The sequence below is a fragment of the Periplaneta americana genome, chromosome 1 (assembly GCF_040183065.1).
Source record: "Periplaneta americana isolate PAMFEO1 chromosome 1, P.americana_PAMFEO1_priV1, whole genome shotgun sequence".
Taxonomy (NCBI): domain Eukaryota; kingdom Metazoa; phylum Arthropoda; class Insecta; order Blattodea; family Blattidae; genus Periplaneta; species Periplaneta americana.
The window spans coordinates 149,399,221-149,415,983 of record NC_091117.1 but is presented as its reverse complement, the minus strand read 5'-3'; the positions used below and the strand labels follow the sequence as shown (position 1 = coordinate 149,415,983).

The 16,763-nt window shown below is 35.8% G+C and overlaps 1 long non-coding RNA gene across 1 annotated transcript; it reads left to right on the top strand.

The window, feature by feature from the left end:
* The first annotated feature begins 366 nt into the window (after positions 1-366).
* Positions 367-14,882, top strand: LOC138701975 (uncharacterized). Its single transcript, XR_011332759.1, has 2 exons — positions 367-506; positions 12,547-14,882. It is a non-coding gene; the product is annotated as an uncharacterized lncRNA (long non-coding RNA).
* Positions 14,883-16,763: the final 1,881 nt, after the last annotated feature.

The window sequence follows — 16,763 nt, the reverse complement described above, 5'->3', positions numbered from 1 at the left end:
AGATGTGATGATAGAGACTGGATTAATCTTGCTCAGAATAGGGACCTATGGCGGGCTTATGTGAGGGCGGCAATGAACCAGTAAGTAAGTATCGAGAATGACAGTGCCGCCAATACACTTCTCGTAAATAGTGTTATCTGTCCGCCACTCTCGGCAAAGACAACGATCGGTACTGAGAGGGTGCATTTCACTGTATCTGAGCAATAGCTGAACTTACTATTGCCACAATGATACATTGCACTGATGTGAAAATTGGACAGCACTGTACCGTTGTGCCTGAGATAAGGGATTGTGCCACGTGATGCATTCAGAGCAGTTGTTTTCGCTGCCACTGGTAATCATTTAATCATTCGTTAGACAATATAGAATACAGCGAATCTCTCGCGGGAGTTATCAGCAGCCAATCATTTAGAGTCTAGCCACGTGTACTGATGGAGCCCACTTATCCCTCTGAATCACTCAGGAAAGTTCTTTGCTTTGGAATACCGGTACAGTAACGAAGTCGTGTAAGTTACTTATCGCTAGTAAACTGGTTGTGGAGCAAAGGCAATTAATTAGTATAGTGGAGTTCTTCATTGTGGTGAGGAAATCCTTGGAAATAAAAAGCTTAGCGTCTTTTCTGTGTTTTAGTTGGTGAATTTTGTTTTGTAACGTAAGTATCTATCTTGTGTTTCTAGGGAAAGTTCTGACTAAAATAATACAATTTAAAGAAAGTATGCTGCCATTGCATTTCATTATTAGGTTATTTCGTATCACTACACTGAAGAATTTTGTCCTCCCGTATTTTGATTTTGTTTCACTTTATAAAATACAGGGTAAATTTATGAAGCTTTTCCGTGTACATTTCTTCTTTAAAGTTAGGAGGAACATGTCAGGGAACGAAGAAAAAAATTATATTGTATTACATGTATATGACTAGGACTCGGAAGTTGATGAAATATCATCCTTTCTCAGAGACATCACAGAAAATTCAGTTTGCAATACAAACTCGTTTCACTTCAATGCGAACTAATATAGCCTACTTTTATTTTGCATTTTTCTGTCTTTTATTGCCTATTGGTCATTTTTGAGGAAATGTTCTACTTTTTGTTGTATTTGTGTCCTTTTCTGCCTATGAACGGACATTTTAACGGTGTTGTCACAGTCTATTTTCGAGAACTTACTGCAGACTTTTTTTTACGAAATTTGATTGCGTCTTACAATAATTTTCCTTATGGTTGCATCAGCCGACTCATGATCACGTGTGTTACGTGCTTCCCCCCATTCAACGCAACAGAACAAATACTGCAGCCGCAGTGTCAGCAGTTAGCGTATTGTATCACACACTTGAAGACGTAAAAATGTGGAAAGTAAAATAGATAGGTAGGTAGGTAGATAGATAGATAGATAGATAGATAGATAGATAGATAGATAGATAGATAGATAGATAGATAGATAGATGGATGGATGGATGGATGGATGGATGGATGGATGGATGGATGGATGGATGGATGGATGGATGGATGGATGGATGGATGGATGGATGGATGGCTGGGTGGGTGGGTGGGTGGGTGGGTGGGTGGGTGGGTGGGTGGATGGATGGATGGATGGATGGATGGATGGATGGATGGATGGATGGATGGATGGATGGATGGATGGATAGATAGATAGATAGATAGATAGATAGATAGATAGATAGATAGATAGATAGATAGATAGATAGATAGATAGATAGATAGATAGATAGATAGATAGATAGATAGATAGATAGATAGATAGATAGATAGATAGATAGATAGATAGATATTTTATTAATTGTTGGAATACAATTATTCATGGCATCGTCAGTGTACATTAATCTAACAATGATACAATAATTTTACAGTCATCTTAATCTATGGTAACATGTCACATGCTTATTTAATAGAATACTAGTTACTTAGAATATAATGTATTTAATCACTAAGCAAATAACATACTACTAATACTACTAATTCAGTCAGTAATGCATAACACACTTTAATAGTTACTTGTAAATAAGATGCTGAGTTTATTTTAAGAGATAAACAATTCATTATTTTGTAATCACACACTAGCAGGCAATTGATTTTCTTTCTTCTGAGTCTTGATGCTGCCTCTCTTCCAGTAGGGTCTCCAGGCACATGAAACAAGAGAGAACAGAAGGGCAGTACTCACAAGAATAAATGGTTAAAATTTAAAACTTTATATTTAAATATTCCTTTGTGCACATTGGTATGTGTGTCAGTAATATATTTTTAACAGACTTCTTAAACATACTATTGTTATGTGCCTTGACATGTGTGGGAAGTTTATTATATAAATTGCTGCCAGTATGTGTAGGGGTATTGAGACTTTTGGCAAGTCTGTGATAATTCAAATGTATATTATTGGATGTCCTAGTATTGTGCTCGTGATATTCTGAGTTTGTTTTAAAGGAATTAAAATTTTTATGAATAAAACATACCTTTTCTAGGATATAAACTCAGGGTACCGGTAAAATTTTAAGTTCCTTGAAAAGTCCTTTACTTCCTGTGCAAATGGATACTTGCTTCATAATTTTAATTATTCCATGTTGAATCTTTCGTACACTACTTTTAACACTTGAATATAAATAATTGATTAAATGGCGATCTTACTCGTGTTAATTGTATAAGCTGTGTCGGTGCTTCTTCACACCATCCTCAGAGCCTACTAGATCTCGGCGTCATCTCGAACTTCGCTGCCTGTTGTGTGGGTGCCTTCGATTGTTGAAAAGTGTTGCAATGTGATGTATCACCCCACACAACACAAACATGCTGCATTCAGGACAATGGTATACAGATTACTCAACATACCCATGAGCCAACAACACTACAATGAAGAAGTGAACACAATCAAATACATAGCACAAGAAAATGAATACAACCCAAACATAATAGACAACATCATAAGGAAGACAAAACAAAAACTCAACAAACACACAAAACACAACACAAACACAAGAAATACATCACACTAACATACGAAAACAAAAACACACACAAGATCGCATCCTCATTCAGAAAACAGAAATACAACATAGCATACAGAACAGAAAACACACTACAAAGACATCTCAACACACAAACAATACAAACAAATAAATACAACCACACAGTCGTATACAAACTCACATGCAATAGTTGCAACAGTCTCTACATTGGACAGACAGGCAGATCATTCCAAACTCGATACAAAGAACACATTAAAGCAATAACCAGAGGACACAATACATCTACATATGCCGAACACATAACTAATGCTAACCACACATACAATAACATAAATACAGACATGGAAATCCTACACATACAAACCAAAAACCAAAAACTCAACACACTAGAACAATATGAAATATACAGACACACTAAAACACACCCTGATCAAATTCTCAACACACAGATCAATTTCAGAACACACACACTATTTGACACCACATTTCAACACTTTTCAACAATCAAACGCACCCACACAACAGGCAGCGAAGTTCGAGATAACGCCAAGGTCTAGTAGGCTCTGAGGATGATGTGAAGAAGCACCGAAACAGCTGTAAGCCGCACATGCTTACACAATTAACACGAGTAAGATCGCCATTTAATCAATTATTTAAATCAAAAGTGTTATGCACATGTACGTGAATCATTTAGGTGAAATTATAAATAACGGAATTTGCTATCAATGCTTAAAAATTTAGTAAAAACTTATCACTTTGAGAGGGAGGAGTTCGGACCCGATGAACACCCCCCCCCCCCCGTCGGTGCGCCCTTGGGGGTGGGGAATGGCATTGCACTCGTCTTGGCAACCTGACATCACGACGTCACGGGTCGAAAAATTTTCGCACGATGAGTCGAAGTCCAAGTGTTACTGCATTACTGCCTAATCTTCTCTACTTACACTTAACGTGAAGAAACATAGCTTTGATACTAAAATTATCAAATTAGGCTGTTGAGAAAGTGCAAATAAATGTTGCTAATTTTCACAGGCCTAGAATCCCCTTCAATAGCCGCTACTGCTGTTTGTTGAAAGAAGGCAATATTCTAAGTAACTGTCGGCCTTGGTAGCATAGTCGGTATAGCGCTGGCCTTCTGTGCTCGAGGTTGCGGGTTCGATCTCGATCCAGGTCGATGGCATTTAAGTGTGTTTAAATGCGACAGAATAATGTCAATAGATTTACTGGCATGTAAAAGAACTCCTGTGGGACAAAATTCCGAGCGTCTTTAAATAAACCATAGGCCTAATTTACATTTTTCTAAGTAGGTATCTAAGTTCATTGCTAAGACGAACTTTCATTTGGTGTTGTTTGGCTGTGAATAGTCTTTGTTACAGCATTTAATGAAAACATGTACAGAATTTCTGTATTTACTTTAAATAATGAGTTATTGAATTAATAAAAATGTTGTAGGAGTGTTTCTTGATATTGTATTATAAAAAAGAGCCATTGAAGTGCGATGTTCAGGTATTTCAGAATGCACTGTTGTAACAACACACACACACACACATACACACTAAATATAGGCTATAATATATGTGTTTATATATGTATGTGTATATATACAGGGTGTAAACGATATAAAGTGCCAAAATTATACAGACTGTACATCTCGGTCTACTAAACATGATGCACAGTGAAAATTTGTCTTTTCTTCAATTTTTTTAATTGCTGAAATATCATGTTTTTAGGATTGAGAGTAGTCTAATATATTTACTGTTCGAGTAAATGTGAGCGTCATTGCCGATGACCTTCTGTCCAACACACGTTAACACCAACACAAAAGAGAGAGAGAGATATTTGTAAACAAGGATATCACCACAGTTACAATGTACGTGGCGGACCGAAGTAAATAATGACGATTTACTAACATTTCCAAAAACATTAGACTCACAGGTAACATCTGGTATTGCGGAAGTTTTATTATTTATCGAAAATTGAAAGACAATTAGTATAGTCTCCCAATTAACATAGTCATCTGACGAAACCCACTACTTGTGTGTATATATATATATATATATATATATATATACATACATATATATATAGGGAGTAAATAATATAAACTGCCAAAATATACTGGTGATAATTACTGAACAAAAAAGTCTAATACTTCCTTAACAATTTAAGGAATAAAAACTAGATTGGCGCGCCTGCCGCCAGAGTAGCGCTGTAGCTACCGCTGACACGCCAGTCAGTCGAGTTGGATCTGTCGGGAGGGAAAGACGTCTGTGCGCGTGTTGTGAGTAAAATTGTGTTGTCTCGTGGTAATAAAGTGTCTATTAATAATGGTTGAGTACACTTTAGAACAACGTATTTTTCTCTATGATGAGTATGTGAAATACTCTTCTGGAAGAAAGTGTCGAAGAGAATTTTAACATTGGTTTGCAGGTGTTCGAATTCCTAGCAGGTCAACTATTCATGACCTTGTCAATAAAGTCAAACGTACAGGATCCTTTTTGAACAAGAAACGTTTTCAACAACGCCGTGTACTGACAGAAGAGAAGCTTGATGAAGTAGGGGCCCGGTTAGAGCACTCACCCCGCAAATCACTCAATGTTTAGCACAAGAGATTAACATTTCCAAGACATCAGCTTTTGTGGCAATGAAACTTCTCAAACTTAAGCCGTACAGGGTAACTGTAGTTCATGCTTTACAACCACAAGATCCTGTAAGTAGGGTTAATTATTGCAGTTGGTTTGTGCAGTCCTTTCATAATGGCGACGTGGACCCACTTTTAACGTTCTTCACTGATGAAGCGTGGTTTCATCTTCACGTCACATTTCTACTCAGAACAATAGATTCTGGGCTACCGAAAATCTCCATATTATTCATGAAGTTCCTCACCATGCTGCAAAGGTTAGGGTTTGGTGTGCAGTGAGTGCGAGTAGAATTATCGGTCGCATATTTTTCGACACAACAGTTGATTCACACGTTTATGTAACTTCAATTTTAAATAATTTTTTCCGCAACTAACAAGAAATGAACGATTGAGTAGCTGGTTTCAGCAGGATTCAGCTACATCGCACACAGCTGCGAATTCTATGCATGAATTGTGAAGTGTGTTTGGTGACCTCGTTCCCCTGACCTATCTCCATGCGATTTTTATTTATGGGGAGCGTTAAAGAATAACGTGTACGCATCAAATCCACACAAATTACAAGAATTGAAGGACAACATCACGAGAGAAATACAGGCAATCAGTCAACCAGTGGCGGCTGATTGACTGAGGCAGGTGAGGCCGGGCCTCAGTCACTTGGCTTAACTGAAATTAAATTTTGTGTTTTTATATAATGTATTAGTTATTTGAATGAAGCATATATCGCTGTAGAAGCATTTGAAAACTTTGATGTATATAGACCTGTTTTCCAGTAAAATTTGTTCCTGAGGCCGGGATCGCTCGTGCCGGGTCTGGCTTGTGATGTATATAAACCTGTTTTGCAGTAAAATTTGTTCCTGAGGCCAGGATTGCTCGTGCCGGGTGTGGCTTGTGATGTATATAGTCCTGTTTTGCAGTAAATTTGTTCATGAGGCCAGAATCGTTCGTGCCGGGTCTGGCTTAATGCATTTCATGTCCTTTCGCGGGCTTTGAGTTTACGCTTAAAACGTTGTAGCTGAGGCACAATTCGGCTGGCCTGGTCAGGTTTCACTCGTCCCATCCATGGGCCGGCCTCAAGGGTAGAGTGGGGTGGGAATAGCAGTGGTGACTTGTCTTCCTAACTAGGTCATAAATAACAAAATTCCAGCTCTTTGGCAGGCAGAAACCCACTCGATTCTCTCCCGTTATGTCTCAGTTTATGACATAAGCGAGGGTGTTCTACTATTGTACTTCGTAGTACAGTAGTGAATCTGGGCCAATGTTGTTATGTATTTTGGGAAAATATAAACAGAAACAAATGAGAGAAATAATGCTGGTGCAGTTAATTCATTGTTAGAGTGTCCTTTTTCGAGACGAAATAATACTAAAAGAAAGGAAGTTTTAAATAAAGAGAGAGACTACCGAGATACCTACGACATCGCTGATAATTTTTCTGACACATAATCTTAAAACGCGAGTTTCTATTGCATCCTGGTATGGGCAACATAAATGGTTATGTGGTAATGTGATGCAAAATAAACTTCTCTTGGCCTTGTTTGTTGCTGTCAAAGGAAAAAAATAAAAAGAAAAGAAAGAAATGGAAATTTCAACACATAATATGGGATGCTTCATCACACTGGAACAATCACTGAAACTCAGAGCATAACAGCTTATTTGGTGAGTGAAATTATTATTTTTCATTGATACTAATAAGAATAGACTAATAATAGTAATAATAATAATAATAATAATAATAACAATAATAATAATAATAATAACAATAATAATACAGTAATAATGATATTAATAATGTAATAACAATAATAATTAATATCATAAACAAACATTTCCTATCGGAGGCACTTAAACTAGTTGCATCTGGCCTCACCGAGGATTTTGATCACCGGCCGCTACTGCAGTCAACATGAACTTTTGCGAGTGAACCAGAATTGTTTTTGGAGATATAGGGAATGTGTTCGAGTTGAAGGTCATCACTTTCAACATCTGTTGTGATGCAGGTAAGTCCAATGTTAGTAGAGTAGTTAGTGTTCCGTACCCATGACTTGCCGGCCGTTTACGTGTAACTCTGGCAGCAGGCGCGCCAATCTTCACCCAGTCCAAGGCCGCCACGGAACGGTCCGGCCGAGCTATGAACGCACTGTATATACAGAGTTTTGGATGGCCCAAAAAATCAACATTTGAAACACTTACCAGTACTGCATGAAAACTATAAGAAGTACAGTATGAGTCAAGACTCACTGCACATTGCGTCTGTGTGACTTGAGATACGGAAGCGAGCAGTACCGGTACTTCGTTCTGTAGCTTAAAGACATTGGTATAAATACAATTTCTTTGCGAATTAAATTTCGAGAGTTAGGAGACCCAGTTCGTGATAGTAGTGAATATTTCAAACATGTCCAAGAAATTCGGAACAGAATACCATCGCGACTGGTAAAATGTATCAAGAATTGTGTCCGAAGATATGCAGAGGTTCAGACAAGTCAGATATGTCGGAAACAGAACAAAACGAGAGTACAGTTGAAAGTCATATATATAAGAGTGGAATTCATTTCAGTGTGTAGTGAAAGCAGGGCTACTGTAAATACAGTGGCTTTGGCATGAAATAATATTGAGATATTTCTGCGAATCGGATTTTTATAGTTAATTCTTTTTACTGTTAGCAGTATTCAGAGGAATTAAATGAAGAACACTTTCTATTTCATTTTTTTTAGTACCGGTACTACATATTATCGGCAGTTCTATGTTTAAAAACTTGTAGCATAGCGCAGCTATGCTCCTGAATCTTTTTTCAACTGATTTTGCCACATCTCAGTCACATTTCGATGCCAGAAATTAAGAACGTTCAACTAGGACAAAGTTGTTAGTAGGCGTCTATGACTTCCTAGGTCTTCTGAATTATCTCTCTATGACTTTTGTCTTGTGGAAAATTAAAATATGTTCTATACAAGACAAACCCATGCACTGAAACTTAATATCCGTCAGGAGACAGAACAGAACTGCAGCAAGTGATGGATAATTTGTGAAAAGGTGTCAGAAATGTGTGGACAATGAAGGCGGTCTGTTTCAGCGCCTCCTTTTATTAAAGTGATATGGTAAGCAAGTAACTTTTTATGCTTTATTCCATAAATTGTTAAGAAATCTGTATATGCATGGTTTATCAGTAGGCCTACCACGCCACTATGCCACACAGGGCAACGAGCACTATGCTTGGTAGTGCAAATGCTACACTGTGATGTGCACTTCTATGGCGCAAATTGTATTAAAAGTAGGTACCTGTAGTACATTATTTTAAGTTTCATGAACTTATTTTCAGAAATGGGATATGCCCCGTTTTTAGTAGAAAAATTCTGTGGTCATATCGTGTTCTTAGCTGGAAACATTATGGTCACCCTTATAATGTGATTCATGTAGGCAATGAAGGTGTGTATATATATTTTCCTGTCATTTGCTAAAGTCATATTCTGCAACGCCATAACAACGTCAATAATAACAATAATAATAATAATAATAATAATAATAATATCAACTTCAGGGATTAGGCCTTTCGACATGTTACATTCTCTCCATCCATCTCTTCATATTGCTCAACTCTATTCTTAGCCTCATTATATTGTTTATCTGACCTTCTATATCCTGCAACCGCCCTCAAGTATCTCATTTCTGATACTTCTATTTTATGTTTTTGGCCGTTTGTAAGAGCCCAGCAGAAGAGTTGGAACTGCTAAGACTTTACAAAAATAATTTTAAAATCTTATCTTTTCCTGTTTTGTTTGAAAGATTTCTTCTAGTTGTCCCGCAAATTTGATTAAAACTCTGTAATTTCTTTTGTACCGGTAGGTCTTGTTCTCTTATTTTGCCGATTTCATAACCTAAATATTTGAAATTTCTAACTTTTTTTATCATAGGCTACTATTATTGATTAAACTTTACACCGTAATTGAGTTTTACTCTGGAAAGCTAAAGAAGATATAAACTAGGCTAATCAAAAATGAATAAGGATATTGCAATATCAATTACTTCCAAATATTTTATTCAAATAATAATTATGGTGTTATCACAGTCTAGTATATATAGTCACGAAGCTCAATACGTAGGAAATGTGCATCCATAGATAGTTGCTAACCTTTAAGATCACTACTATCGCCTCATCACAGACAATGCGAAATAGTACCGTCACAGTCTATTGTTCCTAGTACCCTCACAACTCAAGCTTCGTGACTGTATATACTAAATTGTGGTGTTATCTTTCTGGATATGAAAACAACTGAATACAATAATTTGAAGCCTGTTGTATGCTAGCTGTTAGATCAGACAGAGACTGGATATGTCCCTGATAGACATGATCTTTCAAATATCCCCAAAACTAGAAATCACATGGATTTAGGTCGGGGGATCTTAAAGGCCTCGCATCTGGAAGTTGCCTAGGAATGATGCGGTTGTTACTGAAAGTTTCTTGCAGCAAATCTTACATCTAGCGTGAGACATGTGGTATTGTCCCATCTTGCATAAAATTAATAGTGTGGTTACAATTGCGTTCTTGCAAAGCTGGAATCACAAACAGGTCCCTATAACGTGCAGAGATCACTGTACACCTATCAGGCCCGCGACGTGTTCATGTATTTGATCTTTCCTGCGTTTTTCCTGCCCCATACCACATTCTGACTGCTTACAGCGCCATATTTTCTCTTGGTGGCAAGATTTGAAACTCATTACTTTTGGCATAATTCGTGAGCGTATTGCTTAATTAGCGTATCTGTGAGGTTTCACACTCCTATGATCATTACAGTCCGTGCTGTGCCACGCTGAACACTGTCAGTTTAATTATAACTATGTACCTGATATATACTTTGTCAGAAATACTCAGACATAAATGTGTTTGTAACATGATGCCTTTACCGGTATGAGGAGGCTTGGATTGTGGTCACAACAACAGACCACGCTGTACTGTTTTTCTGCTTTCTTCAAACTCAAGCACATTCTACTGAATAAGCAAAGCGTGCATGTGCACACACGCATGCATACACATCCCCTCGCATTTGTGTGCATACTTGAGAGCGTATGCACGTGTGTAGTTGCATCATTACCACTCTGCAATACCTGCACACAACAATGAGCATCACCCTCAACAATAGCACTTATGTGGTCCTCTCTGTTGTACAACATTTTATTAAAGAACACATCCTACAAAAATAAGTAAATACTGGTATTGGCATATAAATATTATGTAATATTACTATATTACTGTTATTAATAACTTTCTGACGTATAACGTCTTGGTCTTCGATTTTTTTTTATTAAACACTAATTTGAGTTTTTAGGAAGATATTTTGGTATGAACCTAGATCTAACATCTTATTTTCATTGATATGACAAACGAACTTATTTAGGGTAGAGTAGCATAAATCGCACCACTGCTAGTTTAAAACAAATTACTATAGTAGTGTGGCATCTAGTGGTATTGTTACAATCTACCATATGAACTTCCACCATGTCACTTGATTTCTGCCACTTCTTTGTGTCAGCAGCGTGGTGATAGTGTATCTAATATAATCGTTCACATGGATGTATATTTAGCTAACATTTTGTAACTAAATAACAGATTTGTATGCAAAGGAATCCATAATCTTAAGATGTTATTCGTTTAAAGAGATATTAAAGAACATTTAACTTAGTAGAATTTTCGAACATGTGGTGATTATAGGCTAGAATGAAGGAAATAATAACTTATGGCGTAGTTTCTCAATTCGTACCACTTTGTAGGTGCCTAATTCGCAACAGTGCGATATGAGCAACTGTAGCAATTCTAACCGTACAAAAGAAGGCCCAAAAATTTTAACTGAACAGGAATGCATTAGGTGGGTGCAATATCAAGTGGTGAAAAGGGCGTTAATACAACAAGTGTGTGTTGTACAAGCGCACCAGGTATTCTGTGCCACCTGTGATAATTTTTAAACGTCAAACAGTGCATCCTTCATTATCAGCTGGTGCTCCTCCAGGATCGTTATTTATTTGCTCTGAGTCAGGTTACATCAACGGTGAACTATTTGTCGAATAGCTCAAACACTGCCATAGAAAAAAGTGCTGCTTCTGTATGTCCACCTATACAACCCATTCCAAAAATTTAGAAGCTAGATTATCTCGGGAAAATGGTATGTTCCTGTTTCAGCTTCCTCGTCATAATAGTCATAGGCCCAGCCTTTAGATGTTTCTATCTTCAAATCATTTCAGACAGCTATATCATGAAGTAATTCTTAGGTGGCTTCGAGATAATCATGGAGAAAAAGTGACGCAGTTTACAGTCTGAATGCCTGGTGAAGCACATGGAAAATGTGTAACAATAAAAAACGCATTCAGAAAGTTTAAATGTTGCGTAATTTACGCTCTATTTTTTCAATTTCATTTGAAGATGCGTTACTCTCTTTCATTAATTTCAATAAACTTGTAATTTGCATTTATTACATTATTCATTCAAATACTCTTCAGTATGTTCAATATTAAAAGCTTTCCTTCATCCAGTTACCTGCAGATAAAGAGGTGCGATTTAAGAAACTGCAGGTGCTATTTAGGAAACTAGTTGCCTAAATGGCACCACTGACATGTGTTTCGAAAATGTCATTTTAATTAAAAAATATTAAATCAAATTCTAGAATTTTTTTTTTCCATGAAAGGTAAATGTTCTGGGAATGTATCTCTGTAAAGAAATGCATAAAATAAAAACTATATTGTTCAATAAAAATTATAAATGCTAAAGTGGTGCGATATAGGCAACCTTACCCTAAGTGTGATTTTCGATTTCGATTATTCATGTCAATAAAATATTCATTTGTAAAAAGAAAAACATAAAGATTGCTTCAGAATTTTGAGTGGCCTCTGCAGTACGTGCAAACAATTTTAAAATAATTATCACATAAAGAACTAAATAACTACCTTTCTCTTACAGCTAACCCTACCATGGACACCTTGGCACAAGAGCTACTCCAGGGACTGGAGTGTCCAGTCTGCTTTGACTACATGGTGCCACCCATCACATTGTGTGAAAATGGCCACAACATTTGCAAGATATGCAAAGTGACACTATCTGAATGTCCAACGTGCAAAGGGTCACTGCTAAATGTGAGGTCTGTAGTTCAAGAAAATTTAATCCGGAAATTGATGTATCCTTGCAAATATCACACGGACGGTTGCTGTGAGAAATTCCTACTAGATGAAATATCCGAGCACGAACTAGTGTGTCTTTATAGACCTTTTAAATGTCCGTTTGAAATAGTAGGCCTACTGAAATGTAGATGGGAAGGTCTTCTGGAAAAATTAGAAGAACACATTAGGAACACACATAATACTGGAGACTTTATAAGAGATGCAACTGGAAAAAATGTTTATGTTATACCAAAAATGACAAAAAAGTCTACTTGGGGACAAGCTGTTTTCACTTTGGGTGAAAAATTTCTTTTTCATGCTGTAACAACAGACACATATTTGTTCGGTTATGTTCTTCATGTAGGAAACGTAAACAATGCCAAGAAGTACAAGTACCGAATGACATTCAAAACAAGAGATGGTCGCGACAGCTTTACTACGTGCCGTGTAACTCAAAGTTATCTTGATGATATTGTCAGTATCAGAAGAACAGAGAATTGTGCTGCTTTGAGCTACAAATTTATTGAGAGGTGCATGGGTGAGGATAAAAAAGTATCCATTGAGTGTGAGATTTTAAAAATGGATTAATCATCTCATCAATATCCTCACTGGTTTAGTCCAGGGCTGGGCATCGGGAGCGGATCCAGACTCTAAACGGGGACGCTTAATATTCATCCGTCACTGAATCAACGCTGCGCGGTGTTCGGCGGGGAAGAAAGGGGATGAAGAGAAATCATATGGCTCCCTGTGAGAGAGTAGAATCTGCTCTTGCTGCCCAGCCTTAGGTTAGACTTCAACCAATCAGGAGTTTATGAAATGTGAATGTGGAGTATGATCTTTCCAATACTGTCTGGGGCATTTTATAGCTCTTTTTTCTGTTATTTTACAGACCAAAAGTTTATATGGTAGTCTGTTCGGATTCATTCTTTCTACTTGACTATGTGTAGTCTATATGACATTTTTGCAAGTGATTATAACAATATATTCTACATTGTTTTTCTATCGAATATCCCCATTCTTCTTGTAGTTCAATAATATATTGTCTGCTAATGATCTTAATAACCTCATTTCAAGTAATAAAATGGGGCTATTTGAGACAGTATTTTTATTTCTAAGATCTTATAAAACAATTTTTTAACAGTTTTTCCACCAAATATGCAATTTATATCTCAGCTCCCTATTTTGCAATTGATCACTTTTTTATCTCCATTTAAATATTTTAAAACAAAACAGAGTTTATCTCGTGGGATCCTGGCAGTTGGGGTTAGGCCCACTTGAGACAGTAACAGAAAATCTTTAAATATCAAATGATAAAGCGATTATGTGTCAAGTAATAGAAATAATGTAGGGATGAAATGAGACAAATTTCATTTTTTTAAATATTTCAACATAGTTGACGGTCATCAAGAGGACCCAACATGTACAAAATATGAACAAAAGTAATATGTCAAGTTACCCCATAACTGCAACCTTACTAAAATTATCATAAAGCATAATTATTTTGGTGATATCATATTTTGATGGACTAAACATGTACAAACGAAAAGAAGTAAGAAAACAAAATTAAAAGGTCACAAAACACAATTGTAAGGTGATATATTACAAATTATATAGCCTACTGTAAAATCAAATTTGTTCACTTTGAATGTAGGCTTTCATGGCCAGCATCAATGGGTTGAGTGTTCTCCAGGCTTAGATGCCATGGTCTACTGGCGATGTCACGTGCAGACATTTCGTCTACAGCTGCAGTAGACGTCATCCAGAAATGTTGGATTTACTAATGACGCTAACTCTTGTATCATATGTCCCAAAATAAATATAGGACATGCTGAGATCACTGTGCCCTAGAATGCCTCGCCAGTAGACCACCTTTCTTTTTCTATTTAAATATCAGTGCATAATATAGCTAACATCATTTTCATGAATTTTTTATTTGTGTTATGTAAAGAAGTTTACAATACTTACTTTTAAGGGAATTTTAATCCAATATATTAAACGTGTACACTTCTACAGATGATAGCAACAACTGTAACTTTATCTTTAAATGAGCACAGAACAGTGACAAAAATTGTACATGAATTGTTTACTATATTATGCATGTTAGCCAACTTTAAATAAAACAAGATGCTTTTATGTCAATTCATCACTCAGTCTCATGTCACCATGCCATGTTACTCCTTATATATGCGATGAATGTGCAAGTCCGACAGGTGGCTGAAGACCAGGTGGTATCCAGGATTACCAGATTCTCTTGTCAGGAATCCAGGAGAGGTGATGATACTGTGCGCCTTAATGTGACTACACATTTGGATTAGGTAATTCAATTTGTAGTACAACTGAATTTATTCGTTTTATGTATTTCAACTATTTATATAAACTTTTAATTTTGTTACATTTTTGCTAGATTATGAAATTTCCTTTGAGTTATTGATAAAGTCTGAAATATAATGTAGGCCTAATATTAGAGACTGATCTATACAGAAAAAGAATGCATGATACAGAGCTTAAATTCTATCAATAATAAAGCAACTCCCAAAGAGAGTAAAGAATAAGTTTATTTGTATTTTATTGTATGTTAGATGTATTGTTTAGTTTTTTAGTTTAATAGATCAAATAATTAAATTACTACATATCGTAACTAAACAGAACTATTTCCAGTTTAATAATAAAATATATACACAATGTAAAGGATTAGCCATGGGTAATCCATTATCTGGTTGTCTTGCTGAAATATTTATTCAATACATTGAAGATAATAAAGTTAATAACATCTTACAAGTACACAATGTAAAATTTTACAATAGATATGTAGACGATACCTTGATAATTTACGAAAGCAAACAGATCAATGAACAAATATTAACCTCTTTTAATCATCTACATAATAATTTGAAGTTTACACAAGAAATTGAAGTTAATAATATGATTCATTTTTTAGATATCATAATAAAAAAAAAAACAAAAATAAATTGGAGTTCAATATTTACAGAAAACCTGGAACCACCAACCACAGTATTCCCATAGATTCGGAACACCCAACTGCACATAAATTAAGTAATTTCAACTTTATGGTTAATAGACTAATACAATTCCCTCTAAGCAAGAGCAACTATAATAAAGAATATACCGGAAATAGAATAATTCAAATAGCCAATGAAAATGGCTACAGTATAAATTTAATCAAGAAATTAATAAATAAGAACAAAAGAACTAAAAAAAAACTAAACAATACATCTACTTTAACTAAACAAAACACCATCAACAAAAAATATTTTGGTCTATCATATAATAAATACATATCAAATAAATTAGCTAACTTTTTCAAAAAAGAAAATATTCATATAGCACATAAACCAGACAACAAACTTAATAACAACCTAAGTAATAGACTTCATAAATTTAATAAGTTGCATAATAATGGTATTTATAGACTGGAATGTCATACATGCAAGAAAAAAAAAATATATATATATATAGGACCGACTAAAAGAAACTTCAAAATTAGATACAATGAACACATTTCGGACTTCAAACACAATCGTAAAAAATCCACATACGCCTCCCATTTAAAGAAACTGGACTCGAATTAGGCCCGATCCACAAAACCTTAAAAATCCTAAAATCTCGAATAGACACAAAATTAATAAATTCTGCAGAGGAATATTATATTGCAAAACAGATTCAAAGGGATAACTGTATTCTTAATGAAAATTTGATTCAAATCCGGAATCCCCTATATAACTTTTAACCCCACCACAACGTAATATCCTTCTGCGTAAGCTTTCTACGCGAGCACAATACAACGCTCGCGTCACACTAGTCGGTGAATCCAGTCCAACAAGATCGTCTCATATCCTCGTAAGTATGTTCATATAACTGGTATACTTTGAGACGGTTCCTCGTATAGGATAAGTAGGTTTTGATTAGATTAGTATTTCGTGTTAATATTCTCATATGGATAGTAAGAAGCATGGACGTGTAAGTTACAGAATGTGAGACGGAAGTAACAGGTGGACAGGA